We start from the raw sequence: 16496 nt of genomic DNA, 5'->3' as shown, positions 1-16496 counted from the left end.
AAAGGAAAAGACAATTTGTTGCCAGATCTATCCTGAAGAATGCTGAAGGAATTTCTTTAAATAAAAGGAAATGATAAAAGAAGGAACTTTGGAACATCAAGAAGGAAGAAAGAAAAATACAGGCAAAAATATAAATAAATACAATAATAGGCTTTCTTTCGCTACTAGACTTCTAAATTATGTCTGACAGTTGAAGCTAAAGTTATAACATTGCCTGATGTGGTTCTAAATACATGTAGAGAAAATATTTAGGAAATATATTATAAATGGAGGATGATAAAGGAACACAAAAGGAGATAAGATTTTGATATTTCATTTGATTAAACCACATTATATCACATTTTTGTACACACATATGTATGAATATACATACACACATATATAAATATATATGTAAATACTTAAAACAACTATTGAAAAAAGTTATACAGAGATAGACTCCAAAACACTGTAGATAAATCAAAATGGAATTCTAAAATATGTCTAAGTAGCCCGCAGAAAGGCATTAAAAAATGAGAAAATAGAGAAAAATAGAAAACAAAACAGCACACATAAGCCCTAAAATATTTTAATAGCCCTATAACTGTTAAGGAAATTACACTCATAATTTAAAAGCCCCCCTGCAAAAGAAAGACCCAGAAAGGCCTACTGGGAAATTTTCTAAGATCTTTAAAGAAGAATTAACACCAGCTTAGTACAATCTCTTAACTACATTAAATGTAAATGATCTAAATATACCAACTAAAGGATAGAGATGGATAAAATGAATTTAAATCACAATCCTTCTATATGCTATCTGCAAGAAGCTCACTTAAGATTCAATGATACAATCAAGTTGAAACTAAAAGGAAGGAAATGGTTATATCATGCAAAAATTTTTAAAGGAAATCAACACTAGCTCTGTTGATATCAGATGAAGTAGACTTCAGGGCAAAGAATATTATCAAAGTCATAGAGAGATGTTATATAATGAAAAAGAATCAACTTACCCAGCAGGTATAGCAATACTGTATGTATATACACCAAAAACCAGAGTTGCAAAATGTGTGAAGCAAAAACTGAAGGATCTAAAAGGATAATTAGACAAATCCACAACTATAGTTGGAGAATATTGTTACAGTTGGAAATATCACTACAAACATTAAAATATCCAAAAATGATGAGATATTACTAAAGACTCTACACATAAATGTAACAACTTAGATGAAATGGACCTTTGAAAAACACAAATTACTAGAACTCATCTAATGTAAAACATAATTTGAATAGCCCTATAAGTATTATGGAAATTACATCTATAGTTGAAAAACTCCCACAAAAAAAACTTTCCAGACCCAGATAAGTTCACTAGCAAATTCTCCAGAATGTTTAAGGAAGAATTAACACCAGGTTTATACAATCTCTCCCAGAAAATAAAAGAGAGAATACTGCTTAACTCATTTTATGAAGTTAGTGTTACCTTGACACAAAAAACAGAAATAGTACACACACACACAGACACCCACCCACCCCGGAACATACAGATTCACAAATAAAAAGACAAAAATCTTAAATTAACATTAACAAATAGAAGTCAACAATATATGAAAAGATTGTACACTGATATGGTTTAGATATTTGTTCCCTCCAAACCTCATGTTGAACTGTGATCTCCAATGCTGGAGATAGGGCCTAGTGGGAATTGTTTGGGTCATAGCGAGGGATTCCTCATAATAACTTGATGCCATGCCCTTGGTGATGAGTGAGTTCTCACCCTATTAGTTCATGCAAGAGTTGGTTGTTTACAAAAGCCTGGCACCTCTTCCCTCTCTTTCTCTTCTTCTTCTTCTTGCCATGTGACACTTCCCCCTTCACCTTCTGCCATGAGTAAAACTTCCTGGGGCCTTACCAGAAATCAAGCAGATACTGGCACTATGCTTGTAGAGCCTGCAACACCGTGAGCCAAATAAACCTCTTTTCGTTATAAGTTACGCAGTTTCAGGATTTATTTATTTATTTATTTATTTATTTATTTATTTATGTTGTTGGTGTTGTTGTTTTTGAGACAGGGTCTCATTCTCTCACCAAGGCTGGAGTGCAGGAGCACGATCATGGCTCACTGCAGCCTTGACTCCTGGGCTCAAGTAATCCTCACCTCAGCCACCTGAGTAGCTGGGACCACAGGGTGTGAGCCACAACACCTGGCCAGTTTTTTAATTTTTTGTAGAGATGGGGTCTCCTTATGTTGCCCAGGCTGGTCTTGAATTCCTGGACCTGAGTGATGTGCCCATCTCAACCTCCCAAAATTCTGGGACTAAAGGCATGCGCCATTGCCCCTGGCCTCAGGTATCACTTTAAAGCAATGCAAAACAGACACCATCACCAAGTGGTGTTTATTCCAGAGATGCACATCTGGTTAATTATTCAAAAATCAATTAATATCACTGGACATGGTGGCACATGTCTGTATTTCCAGCTACTTGGGAGGCTGAGGCAAGAGGGTCACTTGAGCCTGGCAGTTTGAGGCCAGCCTTGGCAACATAGTGAGACCCTGTCTTTAAAAATAAAATTTAAAAAGTCAATCAATGTAGTTCACCATATTAACAGACTAAAGATGAAAAATCTCATCATCATATCAATTGACTCAGAAAAGTATCTGACAATATTCAACATCCATTAACAATAAAAGTTTTCTGAAAACTAGGAGTAGAGAGGGACTTCCTCAATTTCATAGAGAGCATCTACAGAAAACCTACACCTAACATTATACTTTCCCTTTAAGATTGGGCAAAGGCAAAGATGTCTACTTTTTTTTGAATGTAGGTTTTTATTAAATGGTAAGCATCTGTGACAAGATCCCTGAGCAAATAGGCCAATGTATGTTTAAAATACTTTCTTTTTAAGATTTTCCAGGCTCTGAAATGCAGCATTTTTTAAAGTGCAGGTCACTGGTAGTCCACCTGAAGATGCCCACTCTTAGCACTCTTATTCAACATAATGTTGGAAGTTCTAGCAAATGCAAGAAGGCAATACAAAGCAAACATGCACACAGATTAGAAAGAAAGAAAATGATCCCTATTTGCAGATGATGTGGAAAATCCCAAAGAATATGCAACAAAACCCCTATGGTTATGGAAATATTTTGTATCTTGACTGCATGCTAATATCCCGATTGTGACATTGTACTGTAGATTTGCAAAATGTTACCATTGGAGGAAACTGGATAAAGGTTATATTGACTCTTTCTTATTATTTCTTAGAAATGCATGTGTATCTATAATTGTCTGAAAATAAAAATAATTAGTTAATTGAAAAGTATATCTTTAAAGTAGGTGTTAAGGCTGGGTGCGGTAGCTCACACCTGTAACCCCAGCACTTTGAGAGGCCAAGGAGGGCAGATTGCTTGAGCTCAGGAGTTTGAGACCAGCCTGGGCAATATGGTGAAACCCCATCTCTACAGAAAATACAAAAATTAGTTGGGCATGGTGGTGCACGCCTGTAGTCCCAGCTACCTGGGAGGCTGAGGCAGAAGGATCACTTGAGCCTGGGAGGCAAAGGTTGCAGTGAGCAGAGATCACGCCACTGCACTCCAGCCTGGGTGACTGAGGGAGACCCTGTCTCAAAAAAAAAAAAAAAAAAAAAGGTTTTAGGCTAAATAACTGAGTTTGGTTTTCTTTGGATGTTAGATTGTCTCCAATAGGTAGCTCTTAATTTATTTTAGAATTTTCTGTGGAGAGGCACATGAATAAGTTAGAAAACTCCTCTGTTTCCATAGCATGCTGAAATCATGGATAATTCCAAAAGCAAAATATATTAGCGGTATATTTACTCTTAAATATCTGGGGAGGTGCTATGTTCATATTGAGTTATCTTAGTAGAATTAGAGCAGAATATTTTACATTAAAATACTTATAAATTATAACATATAAGTACAAAGAATATCTTATTTTTAAGCTCTGAATCATCTCTAAATATTATATTAGGATTTTCATCAGAGTTGAACATCAGTCAAAAGACAAAGAGAAATACTTAGAGTGTGAACAACTCCTAGATTTCAGCAGAGATTTTCTCTTATTAGCAAGAGAGAAAAAAGGAGCCTGACTTACGTTAGCACAGTTTTTAACAAGTATATAGGAAGAAGACAATAAAACAGGAGACACAGGCTGGGTGCGGTGGCTCATGCCTGTAATCCCAGCACTTTAGGAGGCTAATGCAGGTGGATCACGAGGTCAAGAGATAGAGACCATCCTGGCCAACGTGGTGAAACCCAGTCTCTACTAAAAATACAAAAATTAGCTGGGCATGGTGGCACATGCCTATAGTCCCAGCTACTTGGGAGGGTGAGGCAAGAAAATTGCTTGAACCAGGGAGTTGGAGGAGGTTGCAGTGAGCCGAGATTGTGCCACTGCACTCCAGCCTGGCGACAGAGCGGGACTGCATCTCAAAAAAACAAAACAAAAGAAAACAAAGCAAGAAACAGGAGACTCAGATATCCTGTATCCATTGAGAAAATTATCATTACTGTGCATCTTTTTTCTCTAGTGGCTATTGGACTTTTCTGTAACTTGGTATTCTGCAGTTTGTTTTATTTGCTTGCTCAGGACTTAAGGTGCTTCTTTAATATGAAGAAATATATTTCTTTAATTCTGTAAAAATTTCAGTTATTATACTTTGAATACTGCCACTTCCCACCCACCTTGTTCTTTACTTCTGGAACTTTGATTTATGTGTGTTGAGCCTCTAATTCCGTAGAGCATTTGCAAAGTCAGAAATGTAACACATACTCATTTAACATGACCTCGGGTTCATTGAGGAATAATTTATACACAGTAAAGTGTCCTCTTTAGGTACTCTGTTCGATGAGTTTTGACAAATGTATGCACTCATGTGAGTGCTGAAAAGATGTAGAATATTCCTATACTCAGATAATTTCACTAACGCACCTTTGTACTTAATCCCCTTCCCCCACATCCAGTCCCTGGAAATCACTGATCTGATTTCTGTCCCTATAGTTTTACCTGTTCTAGAAGGTCATATAAATGAAATCGTAGAGGATATAGCTGTTATTTGGCTTCTTTCACTCGGTGTAATGCTTTTGAGATTCACGCAGATTGTGGCATGCATCTGTAGTTCATTCTTTTTATTGCTGAGTAGTATTCCATAGCATGAGTGTATCACGGTTTGTTGATCCATACTAGTGGTGGACATTTTAATTGTTTCTGTTTTTGGCAATTTTGAATAAAGTTGCCACAAACATTTACCTATGGGTGTTTTTATATCTGTTGGGTAAACACCTGGGAGTAGAGTTGCTGGGCTGTTATGGTAACATCTTAGGTGTGGGATTGCTTATGGGTATGGTAAGAAACACATAGCTTTCCAATCATTGTACCATTCCATTCTTATCAGCAATGTATGAGAGTTCTAGCTGCTGTGCATTCTTGCTAGCATGTCATACTATTAGTTTTAAATTTTAAAAAAGTTCTTTGGTAAAGTGTCTGTTCAAATCTCTTATCAATTTAAAAATTGAGTTTTGTGCCTTTTTATTATTAAATTGAGTTCTTCATAATTTAAATGCATGTCCCTTACTAGGTATATGTTTTGCAAATATTTTCTCCCTATCTGTGACTTCTCTTTTCATTTTCTTTACAGTATTTTTCAAGAGCATACTTTTTTATTTTTAAGAAGTCTAATTTAGCAATTTTTTTCTTCTATGTTTTGTGCTTTTTGTTTCCTAAGTCGTCTTTGCCTAACCCAAACTGATAAACAGGCCGGGGGGGAGGTGTCAGTGTTCCTGGAACAACGATTATATTCGTTTACTGGCTTGAGGCTTTCAGGTAAGGAAGATAGTGAAATTTCAAAACTGTACTTGGTGCAGATCTACAGATGCTTTTGTCTCAACATCAAGGCCTGGATACATAACAACATTTCTTGCTGCTTCCCAAGGCTAGTAGTGGGCAGCCTCTGTGTGTGTGTGTGTGTGTGTGTATGTGTGTCTGCAAAGGCATAGAGCTCCTTCTCCCTACTGCAGGCTTGTAGCAACATTCCCTCTCTCTGCGTGGGTGTCAGAATCCTCATATCTGAACCTAAAGTCCCCACCCCCACTGCCCTGGTAGGATTAGCTTCCCTCTATTGTACAGACTTTTCTTTTTCATTCTTAATACTTGACAACTGGACATTTCTCTGTATTTTAAGCTTGAAGATATATTTGGAGATACTTTGTATACTTATGTCATCCAGTATTTTATGTTTATAGCAGGTGCAGGCCCTCCTTACAATAGGGGATCCACTGCCTTGCCAGAAATTCTCTTCTGAAGACTGTGTTTTCTGATTAAACTCGCCCTTACAATTTAGAATTTAGTCTCTTTTTTTTTTACATTTATTTAGGTATCCTTCAAATGTTTTAAATCAAGTGCTGAATTGTTTAAAAAAAAAGGGAGATGGATCCTCCTTGAAGCTTATAACTTCTATAAAATCCAAAGAAGTTCCTTTAAAAATTCCCCTCCCAGACAATTGCATCCCCCACCATCTAAGTCTCTGTTATTCAATTTTCAATTTCTCTTCCTGGTTACATAGTTTGTGCACTTCGGTTTTACTAATTAATTATACCTTTTTCTCCTTGACTTACCAGAATCATTAAATGACCACAGGATTTTCCCTATTACTGCATATTTAAAAATCTTCTTTTTCATCAAATAATAGTGTAGAATATCAGAATAACCTGCATATTGCTGCATTTGGAGATTTGTAGAGAACAGAACAATAATTTTTATTTGAGAACAGAAAAATAATTTTTAATTTCATGTATTTCCAGTTCTGTTTTAAGTCTGGAGTGATTATGTGGGAAGTATGAAACATGCCTCAACCCACAATGGTCTTACTACCTGATTGAAGAGGATAGGCTTTTAAAAGAAAAAATCTTATAATGCTGTAATATGAACAGCATGTAATGAAGTGCTGCAACATTGACTCATAAGTGCACAGAGGTGGGGACAGCCATGGAAGGATGCAAGGTTGGGTGAGGCTCTCCAGGGCCCTCAGAGCCCTAAAGACACTGAAAGATTTGGAATGACAAAAAAAGAGAGACGCCGTTCTGACCGGGAAACAGCCTCAATAAAATACAGAGTACACATGGAATATGAGGGCTCAGTAAAGGGACCCTCATGTTCCCCACTTCAGTCACAGAAAGTAAACAACTCCCAAGAAAACCTTTTCTGCAAATAAAATAACCAGTACTTCTCTTGAGGGAGTCTACAAGGAGCACTTTTACAGATGGATGAATTGGCAGCTATGTTTTGTTTGGTAAAACAGAAACCAGCAGGCAAACATCCTGATATTAACTCAGGAACATCTCCAGCCACAACATTTTCATTTGTTCTTATGTATTCTTAGACCAGATGAAGTGGATTTTTCCCTTACAAAGGAATTCAGAATGTATACTAAGGAAACCATTCCCTTCTGGGATCCAATCTAGCCTTTGTTTGGGAAACAAAATATGAAACATATCCAGGTGGCTGAAAGAGAAGAGACATCCTGACAATACTCATCAGAAGGCTCCCTGGATCCGCCCTTCCTCCACATCATTTTACCAGCCCTTGAAAATGCATTTTTCTCCCAAATAAGGTTACTTATATTTGCCTTCTTTAAGCAGTCCTGGTCTTAGTGAGAGAAGGCATGTGTATACCATCCCAAGCATGCACCGCGAACAAGAGATCAGCGTGCTTCCCCTCAAAGGCCTATTCGAATCCATGGGCCTTTCCCGTGTCCCCTCTTGTCACCACTACTCATATCTCTATATTTCACACCAAAGCCAATGGAACTTCCACATTCTGCCTGGATTCCGTAAGGGTCTCATCCTCCAAGGGCAAGAACAAATTGCTGGCAAACAGTCACACACATGTTTGTAATCACTGACATTTGCACTGCTACAAATAAAGAAGGCATTCCTCCTACACATGTACATTGAAGATGGTTAGGAAAATCTGTTTTGAGTTAAGCTTCTTCTCTTTGATATGCATTTCCAATTGCTAACCCAATGCTGCTTTAATTTTGTTTGTAGGAAGCTGAACTGACATGAAGCAAAAGAAGTTCGTTGTTTTGGACTGAGTTCCATACTTGGCTGGCCCAGAGGTCGATCTCACCACCATTCAGAGATCCAAGAAGAAGCCACCTGTTGGATTTAAGAAAACCTGGTAAGATGTTGCTACTATGGTTTTTTTTTTGTTTGTGTGTCTCTGCAGGTAGAAACCTAATTAGCCAATAAAATGTACTTTTGCATAAGAATTGAAGTAAACTTTGTCTCAAATATGAGGAACTATGTCAGTCATACAGCAATTGTATGGCAAGCCTAAAGGATGGTCAACTTCAAACAAATTTCCGCAGGTAGGCCCAGGTTTCCTATCTCTTTTTTAGTGTATCTTTCTTGCTCACAAGTACCTTACTCTTTCATTAACTCCTTCATTCAAGTCTCCAGCTCTTAATCAGCTCCTTCTCGCACCTTCCTTGCCTGAGCATCTCTCCTATCATATTTTCCCATCTAGACCACACATCTGCCACTGCTCCCCTCATAACCACCATCTCACTAGCCAGGGTTTACTCAGCTCTATGCACAAGATATCTCTGACTAACTCCTTCCTATAAGCTGAGACTATCATCCATCAGCATATCTTGGACTTGGTTTCCTAATTTTATTCTTCCACTTGCCTTTATTGCTCTTTTAATTCTATTCCAATGGTTTGTCTGGTGGATTGTTCTTTATTGCTACCCATACAGGATGGAGACATTAACACAGGAATTAATTTATTTGGCATTTTGCTCCCGGTTTGTCCCCAGATAATTCTTCAGTATGGAGACAGGTTGGTATTTTTTGGGTACTGCCATCTGGACCTCTGCCATCCATAAACAAGGGATGGGGGGTGTGGATGGAAAAAAGAAAAATGACTATGCTGATTTCTGAAAATTACTGAGATTGAGAAAACCAGGGTCTCACATGGAATAGTTATGTTAGATCCCAACCCGGATAGTAAGTCTTCAGTATCGTTTCTCTGAAGTAATTTGGGTTTTGATAAGGTCAAAATAACCAGGACCCTGAAATTGGTACTGTTGTCATCAATAAAAAATAGACAGCATTTTTGGCTGTCATCATTAGCAGGAGGACAGATTGATGGTATTTTGTCCTAAAAGCTAAGGACTTTCCTACTTCTCACTCAAAATCTTTTCCTTAATTATATTTGCCTGAATTGTTTTGTAGCTATTGGTCTTTATATTCTGTATTAGAAACTAAATAAATCTATTTCGATCTCTTAACTAGGATTTATAATAATACAGATTTATTTCTTAGTAGTCTATGTTTTGGTTCAGAGTGTACTGTTAGGAAGAGGACTTATTTGGAGGGTTGTTCTCTACCCATCTTTTTGGGAAAGTAGTATGGAAGAACACTGAATCATTAATCAGAAAGGAGACACAATTTCTTTTTCTTCAACTTGACAACCCAATTCTCAACTGCAAGGCAAGAGAAAAAATAAGGCACATCTGTTCCATCCCTTGCTGTCTATCCCTACCCTGTATTCTATAGATTGAGATAAGAGAGGCTAGAAATAAAATGTTGATCTTCAATTATATTTTTCATTCATTCATTCATTCATTTCCCATGGGAAAGATTGAGGCCAAACAGGTGAAACAAGGTGAAGAGGATGAATGGAAAAGAAAACATATACAATATTTAGCCTCCCAAAGTTGGGGGTGAGGCACTGGTGAAGAAACAGTGGGTTCTCAGCTTTGGACAGGTAAATGCCTGAAGCTAGTGTCTGCCTTGAGATAGTTTTGCTCTTTACCTCTCTAAGCACAAACAACAGATGACTCAAGTTTGAGCAGAGAAGTGGGCAGAAGTGTTTGTTCTCTGCCTCCAGATGTCTCCAGTTATTATCTGGCAAGCTGCCACACAGGAAGACAATTGACTGAGTGGTACATATTCCTCATATTCTCGCATTTCTAAAAGTCCCAGTTTATTTACTTCTAGTAATTGGTTCTCTGTCATTGACTGAAAAATATATTATTAAAAAGAACTTTGTAGAAGACAGGCTTTGCACTTCTTTGCTTTTGTGCTTTAGAAAGCAATGTGGTATTTTCTAAAACATTACTGGTTCCACCCAAACACTTTTCCTTGGAGATACAATTAATTCAGGTTAACATAGCTGAACAAATATCCATTGACCATTCGTCTGTAATATAGAAGAGGACTTCAAAAGGTTCTTGGAAAATGGAATTAAAAGATAGAGGCCAGGCACGGTGACTCATGCCTGTAATCCCAGCAGTTTGGGAGGCCGAGGCAGGAGGATCACCTGAGGTCAGTTGTTCAAGACCAGCCTAACCAACATGGAGAAACCCTGTCTATACTAAAAAATACAAAATTAGCTGGGCGTGGTGGCCCATGCCTGTAATCCCAGCTACTTAGGAGGCTGAGGCAGGAGAATCACTTGAACCCAGGAGGTGGAGGTTGCAGTGAGCCAAGATCATGCCATTGTACTCCAGCCTTGGCAAGAAGAGTGAAACTCCGTCTCAAAAAAAATAAATAAATAAAAAATAAAAACTTGATTTCTCAACATAAGCTCTATGTAGTTTAAGACACTTATATAAGTGATGATATCAACCATTTTAGTCCATTCCTAAAAAACTGATGGGCCTGGGAATTTAACCATGTCAATGTAGTCTTTTTTACATTATTAACTGAAGAAAAATAAGTGCTCTTTAAAGATATTTTTAAGATTAGGAAACAAAAAGAAGTCAGAAAGTGCCAATCAGGACTGTAAGGCAGATGCCTAATCATTTCCCATTGAAATCCTCATAAAATTGCCCTTGTTTGATGAGAGGAATGGGCAGGAGCATGTCGAGGTGGAGAAGGATTTTCTGTTGAAGCTTTTCTGGGAATATGTCTGCTAAAGCATTGGCTAACTTTCTCAAAACACTTTCATAATTAGCAGATGTTATCATTCTTTGGCCTTCCAGAAAGTCAACAAGGAAAATGCCTTCAGCATCCCCCAAAAAACTGTTGCTATGACCTTTGCTCTTGACCGATCCACTTTTGCTTTGACTGGACCACTGCTACTTCTTGGTAGCCATTGCTTGGATTGTGCTTTGCCTTCAGGATCATACTTCAAACATAGTAGAGCCATGTTTCATCTCCTGTGACAGTTGTTCAAAGAAATGTTTCAGGATCTTGATCCCATTTGTTTAAAATTTCCATTGAAAGCTCTGCTCTTGTCTGCAGCTGATCTGTCGTGCAATGTTTTTGCACCCATAGAGTGGAACATTTGTTCAACTTTAATTTTCAGTCAGAATTGTGTAAGATGAATCACTTGAGATATCTATGGTGTTGGCTATTGTTTCATTTGCTAATCATCTGTCCTCTTCAGTTTGGATATAAACAAGATGAATTTTTTCTTTCAAATCGATATGAATGGTCTGCTGTTGTGGGCTTCATTTTCAACATCATCTTGTCCCTTCTTAAAATGAGTTATCTATTTGTATACTGCTGATTTATTTGTGGCATTGTCCCCATAAACTTTTTGTAAAGCATCAGTGACTTCACCATTCTTCCACCCAAGCTTCACCATAAATTTGATGTTTGTTCTTCCTTCAAGTTCAGCAGAATTCATGTTGCTCTGATAGGGATGCTTTTCAAACTGAGATCTTATTCTTCTTAATAACGCAAACTAGATCCTATTCATACATGTATAGCAAGTTAGCACAAGTTTATTTCAGTGTAAACAAGGTTTGAAATCCATGCATAGTTTTTTCATAGTATGCATTTCCATGAAGTTTTTGAAGAACCTAAATGATATGTGTGCTGCTATAAGCAATTAGCAAGAATTTTAACCAGCAAATAAATATATTGAGGAGTATATTTTCTGCGCCAGAATAATTCTACTTCGTGTGTTTAGGAAATAACACAGTAAAAAATGTACTTTCATGTATTTTCTATCTTTTTTGAACAAACAAAGAATTGTGATTTCAGTTTCATGTGTTTTTTCTGAGGAGCTGTAACATGTCCAGGCAAGTGACAGTCTATAAAACATCTACTTAGATTTCACCTTTGTCTTTGAAATAATAGCCTGACCGTGTTTCCAATGAACATGTCTGCAGTCAGTGCCAATTTTCCTTTGTACTACGTATCTTTTAATAAAAAGATAAAGCACTAACCTTTTTTTAAATCACAAAACACCTCTACAAGGAAATGTACTAAAATATCTATACAAAGGAATAGATGTAATATCTATGACTAAGAGCTATGAGCAGATCACTAAAAATCAAACTGGAGATAAAGCTAGAAAAATGCCCAAAGCCATTTGGAATTTTCTTTCATCTTAAGCTGCTTGTTGCATTCCTGGATGTGGTGGAATTTCCACCCAGTTCTTACCTTTCTATTCCCTGTTTCAACAACAAAATCCACATGCAGGCACATCTCTACAGAACTGTTAAATTGTATGCATTGGCACTCTCTTCCTCTTCAAACCCAAATAGTACAATCTCAAATTCTGCATAGCATCATTAAAGTATTCTATAATTAAACCTATAATGATAGGTACATAAGAACAGGGAGTAAAAATCATAGATACAGCCATGCATTGTGGCTCACACCTGTAAACTCAGCACTCTGGGAGGCTGAGGCAGGAGAATTACTTGAGGCCAGGAGTTCAAGACCAGCATAGGCAACATAGTGAGACCCTGCTTCCATGAATTTTTTTTTTTAATTTTCCAGGCATGGTGACATGTGCCTATGGTCCCAGCTACTCAGGTGGCTGAAGCAGGAGGATGGCTTGATCCCAGGAGGTTGAGGCTGCAGTGAGCCAAAATTGTGCCACTACATTCCAGCCTGGGCAACAGATTGATACTCTGTCTCTTAAAAAAAAATCATAGGTACTTCCAAAAAAATGTTAAATCAACTAAAAAAGCATCATGTAACTTTTACGAAAACTAACCTAGCTCCTTGTAGGCAAGATGATTGTAAAGATTTTCAGAAGAAGTCTGATTATGGGTCACAAAAGAAGTGTGTCTCACACATATATTAAGGAGGAAGGAAGTGTACTTCATCAGTGGAAGTAATAGAGAATGGAAAAATTATACAGTGGATGGTGCTGTGTGGCTTTGTGAACTACTTTGCTGCATTTTCCCTTGAGTGTGACAATGTTTTTAATGTAACCGTGTCTTGCATCTTGCAGCACAAAACCCCTGAAAATGAATTTCTGATGGTTGAGAATGAGTCTCATGAGGAAATCACGAAAATTTTTAAAATATCATATGAATAGCTCTTACAATGGCTCTTTAAAAAAATAAAATGTGTTTTGAAAGAAAGGTTTGTTTGGGCTTATCTCACCACAGGACTGTCTGGGTTTCTATCCCCAGTGGAAAAGCGACGCCGCTCTGGCTTCCCGCCTCCTTTTGTTCTGTGGCAATCATCCGTCCATGTCTGCAATGTGCCTACAGTTTCCAATCACACATTTCTTTCTTGCTGCCACTGTGGAGTTAAGGCATATGATAGCATTTGGAAGAAAATAAACATCCCTTGTAATAGGCCAATATGGCAAACCCTGGTGAGTGGGATCTATCAAAAGCAAACTTGGGTAATGATCAAGGGGGAAAATAAAGCCTTTATTCTTGGCTGCTGAGAGTGGTGACTTCCAGCTAGGCTGTTCTTTAATTTTATTGTTAGGGTGAATTCAAGTACACCTAACGCCCCAAGGGGATCACACCGTTGAAAGACTCCATACTTAAAAGAAGAAGAAATTCTAAAGTTATAAACACATCTAACTTGGAACCATCAGGGTATTCCATATTTTAGGGCATTTTCTTTTCAAGTTCTCCTTCAGTTCACATAAAAGCCCTACTTCTTTGTTTTTCTTGGCCAAAGGATGGGGCCCTGGACAAGAGTTCTGGAAAACCCTATGGAGGCCTTGGGAGCTTCCCCTCCTGGTGCTGGCAGCCAGCAGATGCCTGTGATGCTATCTATGCCTGTCAGTTTAATCTCACAGTGCTGCCTAACAGTCACGACATCGTCCTGGAGTGCTTTTACTGGAACTGTTTTAATGACTGTGAATAATATTTTGAAAGACCCAACACCTGATCTTCCATTAACAAACCTGGTTATTTTGCTTTTAAATGTCCAAAAGAGCCAATTATCCTGCAAATCTCTGATTCAAGTGTACCAGATTGAATTAGAGAAGTGCATATTTCAGGAAACTTCCCTTGCATTCCAAATCTGTCCAGTTGAGGTAGGGTTTTTTGATAGAAAACATTTCCTTTTTTTTTTTTTTTTTCAAACTGTGTCCCATTTCAGAATACTTACAATATCTCTCGCCCTTGGTAACAGAGGGGAGGGGTTCATATGTTGACATCCAACTTCCTGAGAGGTGGTGAGAGACAAAATCTCCCCAACCTCCTTACCCAACTGTAATGATGAAAGACGTACAACAAAATGATGTCTTGTTTAACGTGGGATTTTATGTGCCACTGGAACATAGGCAACATCTAGTGTGAAATGGCTTCTACTTCAAACAGAGGGCCACTATTTTGCCCTCTGTTTACTATGTTGCCCAGGGTTACCATAGCCTTGCTGGAGTTCCAAGCACGGTGGTTATCAGCAGAGATGGATGCCATTGTAAGGAGCCTGGAAATCCCAGGTGTAGGTACTGAATAAACAAGAAAGATATTGTAATAATCTCAGTTTTGAGGACCAGGGAAAGAAACAACCACTGAAGAATTTTGATAAGAGATTTTTCTAGCCTTCAAACCATTTTCAGGAATATTTCAGCAGAGTAGGACTTAGGGCCACTTGTTCAGCCTCATGATTGGCCAGTTTCTGTCCATTCCTGCACCTTTTCTCCTCCTTCTCTTGTGGGTAGTTCACTCCAGTAGCCCCTTCTCTTTGCATATCCAAGACATGCTGATAACCTTAGTGCTTCTGCAAAGATAGAGATTTTAACAGGGAAAGGAGATGGGGTCAGGCATATGGTAGATAATCATTGTTGGTTGACTATATAAAAGCCAAACTTCATCTCCACTGACTTTATTACTACTTAAACTGAACATTTAAAAAAAGAATTAGTCTTGGACGTGATGCAACATTATCTCTAAGCCAAACTTTTTTACTATCTTGGGTTTTACAGCCTTCTTACCCTTCTGGTTAAGTGAGAGCAGGCAACTCCATCTGGCATGTAAAGAACTAGAAGGAATTTCTATGGATTTTTGTACCTGTTTATTTCTCCTTGTACATGTTGTAGCTACTGGTAAAATATTTGGATTTTTGCCAGTTTGTTAGAAGAGTAGATTTTACTTTACGTTTACTTTTTATGAGCAAGATTGAGCATGCTGTTATATGTTTAAGTGTCATTTGTGTTTCTTTTTAAAATAATTTCTTGTTGTTACCTCTCGCCCATTTTTTTTCTATCAGGTTGTTGGTCTTTTCTCCACTTTTAGAAGCCTTTGTAAATTAAGGATATTAGTTAGCTCTTTGTGTTTGTTACATGTGACAAATATACTTCTCTAGATTGTCATTTGTTTTGTACTTTGCTACTGTAAATGTGTTTTAATTTCATAGAGCTAAATTTATCACTATTTCTCCTTCTTGCCTCTGTGTTTTGAATCATGATTAGGAATACTTATGCGTTTTCAGGTAATTAAGAAATTCATCTCTGTTTTCTTTTCATATTTGTGTGGTTTTATTTTTTACATTTCAGTCTCTAAACTATTTTGAATTTCCCTGGTGTCTGTTATAAGAAATATATCCTATTTTATCACTTTTCACATTGCTATTGAGTTATCCCAATATTATTTGTTAAGAAGGCCATCCTTTCCCCATTGATTTGAAATTCTGCTTTTTTACATGTATTAAATTTCCACATACAACCATGCCTATTTCTGGATTTTCTATTTTATGACATTAGTCTGTCTGTTTGTGAACCAATATTATGCTATTTTTAATTATATAGACTTTATCATGTATACAGAAACAATAATTTGTAATGTCATTTTATACACAGTAGGAAAAAGTTCCCCCCCACAATCAACCCACTGCACTCCTTTCCCGGGGCTTTTGTAGTTATTATTGCTTGTTTGTTCTTCCAAATGAACTTTGTTACCACTTTCTCTAGCTTTAGAGATAAAAGACTGTTGATATTGCACTGAGATGGCATTAAGCTTATTAATCAACTTAGGGATTATTTACATCTTTACGGTAAAGAGTTTTTCTGCCAAGGTATACTGCATGTCTTTCCGTTTTCCACTAAGTAAGCTCTGTAGTTTTTGGGAGTGTTTTATGATTTTCCTCATATAGGCTTTTTATACTCCTTAATCTTAATGTTAAAGTTATGCCCAATGTTTTCTTTTCTAAATGTAAATAGAATATTTCCCACTATATTTTAATTTCCCATTAATTTTCAATTGTTTTTGTTTTACATGTGAGAGCTATTTTTGAAAGTATCCATTTAAACTACTATAATAAAGTATCTTATTGTTAATAATGGTTT

The 16496-nt window shown here is 37.3% G+C and overlaps 1 long non-coding RNA gene across 1 annotated transcript; it reads right to left on the bottom strand.

The window, feature by feature from the left end:
- Positions 1–8012: 8012 nt before the first annotated feature.
- LOC131384298 (uncharacterized) lies at positions 8013–14480 on the bottom strand. The gene is made up of 3 exons (XR_009215002.1): positions 14318–14480; positions 13349–13489; positions 8013–8146 (listed from the first exon to the last, which is right to left on the bottom strand). It is a non-coding gene; the product is annotated as an uncharacterized LOC131384298 (long non-coding RNA).
- Positions 14481–16496: the final 2016 nt, after the last annotated feature.

The sequence above is a fragment of the Hylobates moloch genome, unplaced genomic scaffold (genome assembly GCF_009828535.3).
Source record: "Hylobates moloch isolate HMO894 unplaced genomic scaffold, HMol_V3 SCAFFOLD_9, whole genome shotgun sequence".
Classification (NCBI taxonomy): domain Eukaryota; kingdom Metazoa; phylum Chordata; class Mammalia; order Primates; family Hylobatidae; genus Hylobates; species Hylobates moloch.
The sequence above is the reverse complement of the archived record's forward strand: the minus strand, read 5'-3'. Positions and strand labels throughout refer to the sequence as shown.